This window comes from Cryptomeria japonica, chromosome 2 (assembly GCF_030272615.1).
Source record: "Cryptomeria japonica chromosome 2, Sugi_1.0, whole genome shotgun sequence".
Taxonomy (NCBI): Eukaryota; Viridiplantae; Streptophyta; class Pinopsida; order Cupressales; family Cupressaceae; genus Cryptomeria; species Cryptomeria japonica.
The window spans coordinates 279,956,550-279,966,765 of NC_081406.1; the positions used below are offsets into that span (position 1 = coordinate 279,956,550).

Sequence of the window (10,216 nt, forward strand, 5' to 3'; positions counted from 1 at the left end):
AAGGTATTTGGGTCAAATGACCTTACTAATCCCTTGCAAGGTTTAGCTAAGCCTTCAACAAATAGGACAATGAGTCTTCTTTCCCTATTGCAATAGGAAAGACTTTGGAGGTGTGCCACACTGCCACTGCAGCTAGTTTAGTGATTGTTGAGATTGCATTTTATCGCCTTGGAACTTACAAGAGCAGAGATAGATTTGATCTGCATAAGAGTGTTGAAAGGATCAAGGGAGAAAGATTCATACATAAGGTCGCCATTGAGGATTACTGGGCTAATCTCATGGATGTAAGAAAGAGGATGTGGTCTAGAATGTTGATTGATTTCATGAGGAAATGTGAACTTTTCTCCATTCCGGATCAGATAGTTGATGATAGTGATCACACTCATCCGCAATATGAGAATGAAGTGAATAAACCCATCCTTTTGCCTAGTTAATTGCAGCCAGAGGTGGTGGATTTATATGTACTTATGACAGAAGTTATTGATTTCTCCAGGGAGTGGGTAGACAAATATATGAAAAAGTTGATAGATATGGGCGTCACTTTCACTTATGAGAAAATGAAACGGCAGGAGTCCTCTCTTGAAGATGATGAAAGAACAATCAGCAATGTAAGGATTCATGCAGATGAGGAGAGTCATGCTCCTAAATGAAGGAAGAGTATGCCTGGAGAACCCAAGACGAAGGGGAAGGAGATAGTCAGCAGACAAAGAAGAAGAAGCATAAATCTAACACTCCTTTATCCACCCCTAGTGCTTCATCAATGAAGGAGATGGATGAGCCGGAGAAGAGCAAAGAATTTGAACAATGCTCCAATACAATGATTTTACCAAAAAATATTCAAGAGTTACATGCTACAGCAACATCGGCACCATGGGATGTAGAGCAGCCAGGATCTCCCACTGTCCAGTTGGAAGTTAGCTTGGGCAATAATGTTTAAGATTTAACCAAGGGCAAGGAGGAAGATGATGATGTTATCTTAGCATTGAGGGGACTTGATCGGGATATGTGTCTTGATGATGGGATGGAAATTTCCACCATTCCCAATTGATTGCTACAGAGCATGAAGAAAAGGAAGAAGATGAAAGAGACGGCCTATTGATGACATTGATGACTATTTAGACAGGAATGGTAAGGAGAAAGAACCAAAAAAGGCTAAGATATTTTCATATATTGCTAGAGATGATACACGTATGCAAGTTGCACAGGTGGCTATCCTGATGGATGATGTGACCAGAGATGCCGCTACTCCCATGGATTACCAAATCACTTCGGTCGCCCTTGGACGGACTACAAAGACACAGGAGGTCCAGGAACTCGATGATACAATCCGAGCGATCAATACAAGGTTGGATAGGGAGATAGAGAAAAAAAATATGTATCGGGAAGAGGACATGAAGCTTAAGGAATATATTGCAGGGATGAGGCGTGAATATGCCACCTTTATCTTGCCTATCACAATTGATAATGGACTTCACTTTGATCATGGGGCAATGAGGAACACACATGCAGAGTTTGGTAAGTGGATTGAGGATGTAACAAAGCAGGCGGATGATTTTCTAACTCAGTTTTTCTAGGAATTCGACAGGACGTCAATGCTCGCATTCAAGATACAATATTTGGAAGGAGTTTAGGATAATTTCCAACCGATACAGGAGAAGACCATTCCCCGCCTCAAAGAGTTGAAGAGAATTCCAATGCCCACGTTGATCCATGAGGGAGTTGTGCATGAGGGAGATATCTATGATTTACAGGTTGGTACTGTTCATTGGCTATGCAGAAATCTACTTATGAGCATGCACAGAGAGATTGTGCAAAGATGGAAGGATCGATTCAAGAGATTCAATCTAAAATCCTTACATCCATTGAAGAATTGTTAGGGGTAGATATCAATGCTTCCAGCGGTCTACACTTAGAAGAGTTGAGAGAAAAGATGAAGTTCATGTACTTCAGCTAGTTGGATTCTTTGAAGAGGAATCAAATTGATGTTTTGGTTTCCCTGCTAATCCATGTCCGTAGTTCACAGAAGCTTATGCCAAATTGGGAGAGTGTTTTGGATGCTTGTTCCGATGAGGTGGATGTGATTGATGCTCAACAGGAGGCTTTGCCCAGCATTGCCATGGAGGAGTTAGATTCAGTTTTGGCCAAATTCTTGGAATATGCTGCTAGAGAGAGGAATGCAAGCCAGAATCTTCTAGAAGATTCCCTATTTGATGACTAGGCGTCATTCCATTGGATCACATATTGGTGATTCTTTTTTTATGTAAACCCTAATTAGGGCAACTTTAGGGTTGTGTTGGCATGATCTTGGCCCTCAATTCCGAATGAATCTTGGCCATTCATTTCTTTTGAGACCCTATATATACCCCATTGCTTCTCATTTGTCGGGAGAGATTTTAGAGAATTGTCGTCTACATGTTGCAGATTTGAATAACAATCATTGAAGTCTGGTGATTTTGTTTAAGTGTTGTATGCATTTGTGGTTCTCATTGCCTCCAAGTTAGATTAGAATTTTAGATTAGAATTTTAGATTAGAATTTGTTTCAAGTATTTAGATTGAATGAGAGAGTGGTTGAATGCATTTGTGTGGAATCCATCTAATCCATAACACTAGCTTCTTGCTGATTGTAAGTTAGCCTTGCATGGTCAACTGGAATTTTATATGAACTTAACTTCAATTGTTGCATGTCCATTGCTATGCATTGCTTTGATGATATCAATGTTTGATGGTGATAATTTGAACATCTATGAAATTTACCTTAGATGATTGCACTAAGCTTGTGTCAAATTGTTCTTTTGATGTTGAGACCTTGCCTAGTAGGATTCCATCGAATTTGTTCATTGCCTCTTGCATTCTAGGTTAGAATAGAACTCCTAAACCCTATTCCTTTTGTTTGTTTTTTGAAATCCTTGTTAGATTAGATTAAGATCTCAAATTGCAAAATCTTAAGTCATTGGCATAACCTATTTCAATTCCAAATCCATGAAAAGATCCCCAAGTTTGAACAATTACATAAGTCCCCAGGTGAAAACAGCATATCACATCAAGTCATTGAGTTACCCACATGTCAAGAACTGACCGTAGAAACCTTGGAATCATCTTAGTTGATCAGATATTTAGCATCTGAGGTAATTTTGTTCAAGAGAGGTTAAAATACTTTGGTATTTTATTCTGTGTTTGTATGTGCATAAAACACAAATCAACACCTCCATGTAAAAACTACTTACTATTTTCATGCATCCTTCAAAAATCATGAAGCCATTGCATTTATAGGAAATTTTGATATCTCCAAATCAAGTTTGGCAAGGGAACAAGATCTATTATTGACAAAGTACACAGGGAAATGAACAAACTTAAATCCTTATAAATTGAACTTGAGCCTCGATTATCATCATTATATTATTGTGATGTTTTCAGTTTTGATCACACACTAGAAACAAAAGTCGAACATACCCTACTTGGAAAATAGCACGACCCTCAAATTGATGTCCTCAAAAATTGCAACAATGTTACAAGCTCTATGTAATGTCCCCTACCTGATCTATTTCAATATACTAAAATTGATTGTTATTCTTAAATTAGTTAATAACAAGTGCTTATTTATTTTCCTCATTAGACGATTAATTTCATTATTCATAGTCTCTTAATATAGATATCAGACCCGTACAACCTGAGTTGGCCTAGTGGTGGAGAACTTGTGCTCTTGAATTAGAAGTCACAAGTTCAAATCTCACAAAGGGGGTAGGGTATGTACACCTCATCGGCTTCGGCCCATTACCTATCAAAAAGTACAACCTGAGTTGGCCTAGTGGTGGAGAACTTGTGCTCTTGAAAGAGAGGTCACAAGTTCAACTCCCACAAGGGGGTAGGGTATGTGCACCTTATCGGCTTCGGCCTATTACCTATCAAAAAAAAAAAATAGATATCAGACCCTGCTACTACTTCAGTTTTAAGGGAGAAGGGTTTATGTATGTTACCAAAGCACTTAGAGACCAAATACAATAGGTTCCCTCAAAGTTTACAGATCCAAGCCCTTACCTATCTTGGGTCTATACCCTCAAGGCTTATGGGTCGCTGATCCCCACCCTATCTTGGGACTTAACCTATTGCTTGGATTTAGACTGCCCCTCTTTGGATTTAGACTGACAGTAATAACTTGGATTCAAACTATAAGTATACTAACTTCTAATGTATTGTGAATATATATGAAATTAAGTATGACTGTCATACATATTGCAGTCTATATTAATATTACTACTAAATTCTGCATAACAACATTATCAGGCTTCATATATTAAGCATACATATTCAACACACCTCCATGCATACCACTAAGCACAAAGATGTTATTGACTGTAACTTAATAACAGTTCTGATCTGATCCAATCCATGGTGATGATGTTGTTGGATGCTTTGATTCCTTTCCTTTATATCTCTCAATGTGAGGGAGAGGTCACACCTCTTCATCATCCATGCCCTTTGGCAAGAGACACACCCTTTGACCATTTGCACCCTTTGAAGGAGTGCAACTCTTCATTATTTCTCCCCTTTGAAAGGGACATAACCTTTCATTATCAGGTCTGCAATTATCTAATTCAGATGTGCACTTCTCATTTCTAAATTATCCCCCCTCTCAAATGAGGTTCTCATCTCCCCTTTATATCTCATTGTTGAGGGAGTCACAACTTTTCCTTCCATGTCTTTCGACCATTCATTAACTTTAATCAAATTTTTATTATACTCTCTTATATTTTAATTTAATTTTTACATTTATTCTTTTGTATTTTAATTTTATTATTATTATTATTATTAAATTATATTTCAAAGTAGGGACATTACACTCTATCCTTGTATGCGAAACACATAATTACATGAAAGGAATGTAATGTCCCTGCTAAGTTCTGATATGGAATCCTAATGTTACACATAATTACATGAAAGGAATGTAATGTCCCTGCTAAGTTCTGATATGGAATCCTAATGTTTTCCACTTAAACATTTCATCAAACACTTGACTATCATGGTCTAATCTGCTGTTCACAGTTTCAGTAAGACTCCAAGGGCAATCTAAGACAATTTTTTAATGAAAGTTGAGCCTCAACAATGATAGAATATCATAGAAACAATAACCACAACATATCAGAGCCAATGGGGCTCATAACTTCTTGCTGTCATTAAGTCAAACACTTAGCAGACATTCTCAGAATACTGTCCAAAGATGCAGTCCCAAATCTAATTCAATTCCTATTTAAGACCATTACAATATGCTGTCAAAAGACCAATGTATGGACTGATTTTACAAAGGACTATGTCTCAGATTTTCTGAGGACAAATGGCACTTACACACTTATGCACTACAACTGAAATAACAAAGGAATGGTGCTGTCTTTAGAACCTGGTAGAGATGGCCTAAGAGAGGCGATGAAGAAACAAACAATATCCTCCTCCAATGTGCAAATCGAAATACTCCTATGTCGCCCTGCAGCTGCAAGTGGGAGTCTAAGATATCAATGTAGACAGCAATGAAGAGGCTCCAAACTAACTGCCAACTGACCGCCCTTAAACCAAGAGGAGAGCGCTTCACCCTAAGATGAGTCTCAATGCCATCACAAGTGGAAATGACCCAAATCGAACGGTTCTATTGCTCAGATCCGTTTGCTGATCAGACACCAAAATGTGATGAATTTTATCACCAAAGTTCATACAAAATGTCCCAAGGAGATCGCCTTGCTTCCAAACTAAAATCGCTGCCCTCCAATGTGATGTTCGATACTCAATGATGATATAGGGATCAAAATCGTGGAATGGGTGAATCTGCACCAGTCTGATTAATGTCTGCAGCTCCTCACAAATCACTTCAAAATTGCATCAAGAGAGATCGCCTTCCTTCATAGATGAAATCGTGGTCAACCAACCTTTGATGAGATACTCCCACAATGAGATATGAAAAAATCGAAGTACATAGGTTCTGGGCGGACCTTTGTCTCAGCCCTGGAAGTATACAATCTGTTCCAAGATTTCAACTGCCAATAATTCTACTGGAATTGCCTAGTCACCAATAAGAATCAAAGCGCATATATGCCAAAGAAGGAGCTGAAATCACCACAACCCCATGTGAAAAGACTCAACCAAGTCATACACCATAATCTGATATAAAAATCTTCCAATTAGCTCAATGTGAAGAACTGGATGTTCCTCACTCTCAAGGCAACCCTTTAGAGGATCTTTCACCTCCTCAGTTATGCGGATCTAAGGGAGGTATCGTTCCCTAGGATCAATTCTGCGGACAGCCCTTGGCTCCACAACTCAATTCAAGAAGATCACAAACAACTCATGCCCAAAATGTGTTTCCCCTCTTCTATTTATTCATTACATAACACGTCACAACCACCTTCTAGAAGAGGGTAGGTATACTTTATTATTTTTAAGTGACTTTATTATTATTTTTAATTTTTATACTTAAGTCACTTTTTTTAATTAAATATAGTCACTTTTAATAATTAATTTATTTTAATGACTTTATAAGAAATTAATTTAATTAATTCCTCCTTATATCACCTATTAGCCTAGCGGCTAAAATTGGGGACATTACAAGGAATAATAAACTCTTGAATGTGGCGTAGACCAAATAAACATTAAGAATTTCTCACTTATAGCAGAAAAGGGTTTCCCTCAAAAGACAACAAATAAATTTTATGCCATAAAGTTTCAATCAACTCCAGAAAGAATTGGAGGCTAAACAGTAGGGATTTTTAGGATCAATTCTGCATTTTTTGGTCAGGAACGGATTTAAGCCCTCATTTATGTTAAAAAATTCCCCATACATGTATGATTGTGTCAACAAGAAGATCATTTGGAACTGTCATGTCTCGACCGTGCCTATGCTTTACCACTATCCTCTCATGTTTGACTGTTATCACATCATTTGTCTACATGACTTTGTACTTGCTTATATTCTTCTGTCACTAAGTCATTTTGCCCTTCTTCATAGATTCACAAGCTCTTTTCAGTCCTTTTGAATGGCAGTAACAAGAAACAAGACCTTTTCTTTCTTTTAATGCTTAGTTTCTTACCTTTTATCATTCACTGGCCCTGTCATCATACATGTTCTTAAATACAATCACTACCATATTTAAATGCTATTGTAACTGATCTGCCAACTGTGCATCTCTCAGTAAAGGGTCTTTTAAGACAAAGTTTCAAGCCCTAGCTACTATTGGTGTTCATACATTCTTCAATCCCTTTACCTGTGTTTATAGATATTATAAAAATCTTAGTGATCATGCTTGTATTCTTGACATCACTAGGACTGTCCTTCTCTTCATTGGATACCATTTGTTTATCAAAGCCAAGATGGGCTGTCCTACTACTGTCAAGAGCCATGATTTGTCTTTGGAATCTTCTAAAGCTCTATGCTTTCCCTCTGTTCAGCATTTTACCTCACTATTGTACCTTCTATTATTCGTGCCTTCTGTGTCAACTCTGCCCTAGAATGATAGCATCCTCTTGGTCCGATATTGTTTCTTTGTTGCCTTTATTTTGTTGGCCTGTATTTTGTATTCATTCTTCAACAGATCACAAGCATGAACAAGTTACAAGAGTGGCAACCAGTTCCATTCTTAAAGAGTCAATAGATATTTATAGAAACTTAAACCTAACACGTGTACATAACTATTTTCCAGAACTAGGTCATAAATTTGATTAAAAAAATCGTTTTAACTTTGCTTTGAAAAAATTAAGGATAATTTGCTATCCTTTATTCATTTAAAATTTTACTGTGAGCTATTCAGTCAAACAACAAGAAATGGCGAGGAAAAAGCCATTGAAAACCATGAGCTTCCGAGCTTACTTTAAGGCAAAGAAGATCCTCTCCTTTCAGCATCTTTATCAGCAACCTACCCAAAGAATTGAATTTAATAAGTCAGTTGCCGAATTGGTCAGTTGCTGCAGCGATTCAGAATCTTAATTGAAGATATCCAGGGGCGAAAAGTCATAAACTCTGTTTGAAATCAGAGAAACACTCGCTAATCAAAACTCATCTGGTCCAATGTGAGAATCAGATTGAGATTAACATTATCAGCTCTGCAAATTTTCTTCTCGTGGACATTTTGCCATAGAATACTTCATTAAGAAATTATGTGGTTTAAGCACTGCATCTCCTTCAAGCTTCAATGAACTGAGAACTCAGAATCAAATACTAGTGAATTTGAGTCCACGCCAAAATACCATGTATTAGAATTACTTCATCGACAAATTTGATGAAACTTTCTGTTTTTTTATTATCTCCTGGTGCATCTAGAAGCAAACCCCTCCTTCAAAGTGGCCTAATAGACAACCTGCGCACTCTACTATACTAAATATTTGGCAACAATATAATTTCAAGCTTGTATAAGAGAACCCATGATAATTGATCTATCTAACGCTCAACGACTTAAGTTAACAAAATTTATTGATGGCAAAATGCCCGTGCACCGATCAAACCCAAAACCCTCGGCGAATGCCATTATCTTTGAAATGTTTATAAACGCAATCGGAGTTCAAATCGTTAGGTATAACATGCTTCAAAGCTGCCTAAAAATCAAACATTTTTTATTTAAAAAATAATGATTTTCAGCTCGACGGAGTTCTGACAAAGACATCAACGGATTTATACATCTGATTATGATAATCAAAACTTTTAGAATGTGGAATTCCAATAATATCACATCATATATCGTATCCACGTCTTTCATCAGATGGGATCGCCAAAATTATACGGAATTTTGTATAATCAATCCATCAGATTAGATCCTGATTCTTAGAGCATATATTAGCTAGACAAGAAATAGAATACATCTGCCAAATAGTTTACATAATTACCTTATTAAGAAGCAGAATTTGTTGTACAACGATTCGATCGGGGGACTGGTTCTCGTGAAATGAATTAAAAGGTTCTTCCTTTGATCTGCAATATTCAGTTTCACAATTATCTTCGAAAGAGCTCTCACCCCTCAAAACTATCGTCCCGCAAATACAGAGAAGTGGTGTACTTTAAAAAAGAGGGTAAAATAAAATAAAAATCTTTAATAATAATTCCCTTATTTTGGGACAAAAGTTAAACATCTCAATTTTAATTTTTTATTTTAATTTTAAGTATTTTTGATCGGCAAGAAATGCTTGGAGCAGTTAGAGGAAATGGTGAAAGAGGATTGTCATGGTAAGGAGGATTTGGGTGCAGATTTTGACTTTGGTTTTGATTTTTATTTTTTATTTTTTTGTTTGTTTGTTTTATTTGAGAGTTTTATGTTAAATTCGGATTCATTTAATATCTAATGGGAGCACGAGTCATAGGGTGAACTTCTTCAATTAAGAGTCAAGGATTGAGGGGTATTTATTATATTAAATTCACTTGGACCATAATCCCGGCATCATTCCTTATGATGTCAGGCCCTTGCTCTCATCAAGACTTGAGCCTTCATAGGCTCATTGAAGACAACGATGTCAAGACCTTGCACTCGGCAAAATTCGATCCTTAATGGGCTCATTTAGAACCATTCAACCTCACCAACATACCAAAGGCCTATTGATTGGGTACAAATTTAAAAAGTGAGATTGTTATGCAAAAGTTGTGATTTCAATTGAGATGAATTAAATTTTTAGAAAAAAAACTCTCGATTTTGATGATGGATTACAGAGTAGTGTAAGAAATTTGAATGTTAAAAATTGTCTAATGTTTATATCAAAAGTACTTCCAGTTATGAATCAAATTTATTTTTACTTATTACATTTCATTTTTATTATCATGCTCGATTAGAGAAATGCCTAAAGTGGTACAAATTTCCACACATGTAAGGTGTAGATTCATTTTAGAGAGGTTAGAGTTCATTCCACAAAGTTTGGAGTGCAAGTACACCATAGTATCTATAGAGGTGTAGAGGAGAAAAATCAATACCTTCGTACTTTTTTCCACTTGTTTTATGTCTACTTTAATTGCATCTCGAGATGGCTTGTTTTAATATTCTATTTGAGTTATTTATGTGTGCAAGTAGACAAAATCCTAGAAAGAACTCTTATATCTACTTACTTGAGTCTTTGTTCATTTGTACATTTCATACTTTTCTCTTTCACCCTACATGTTTCATGCTACTTTGCATGAGTGTCATTGATGTATTAGTCCAACACCTAATTGGGCTATTTTGGTGCATTTAATAACCCCAAACCTAAATCACCATCCTAAAT

At 36.6% G+C, this 10,216-nt stretch overlaps 1 protein-coding gene across 1 annotated transcript in view; it reads right to left on the reverse strand.

Annotated features, from left to right (window-relative positions):
• LOC131030494 (probable phosphoinositide phosphatase SAC9) overlaps window positions 1-9,016 on the reverse strand; it is a 169,001-nt gene extending 159,985 nt beyond the window's left edge. Inside the window, exon 1 of the mRNA XM_057961335.2 lies at window positions 8,858-9,016. The gene's annotated coding sequence lies outside the window, so the exon portion shown is untranslated. The remainder of the gene's footprint in view (window positions 1-8,857) is intronic.
• Between the last annotated feature and the right edge of the window lie 1,200 nt (window positions 9,017-10,216).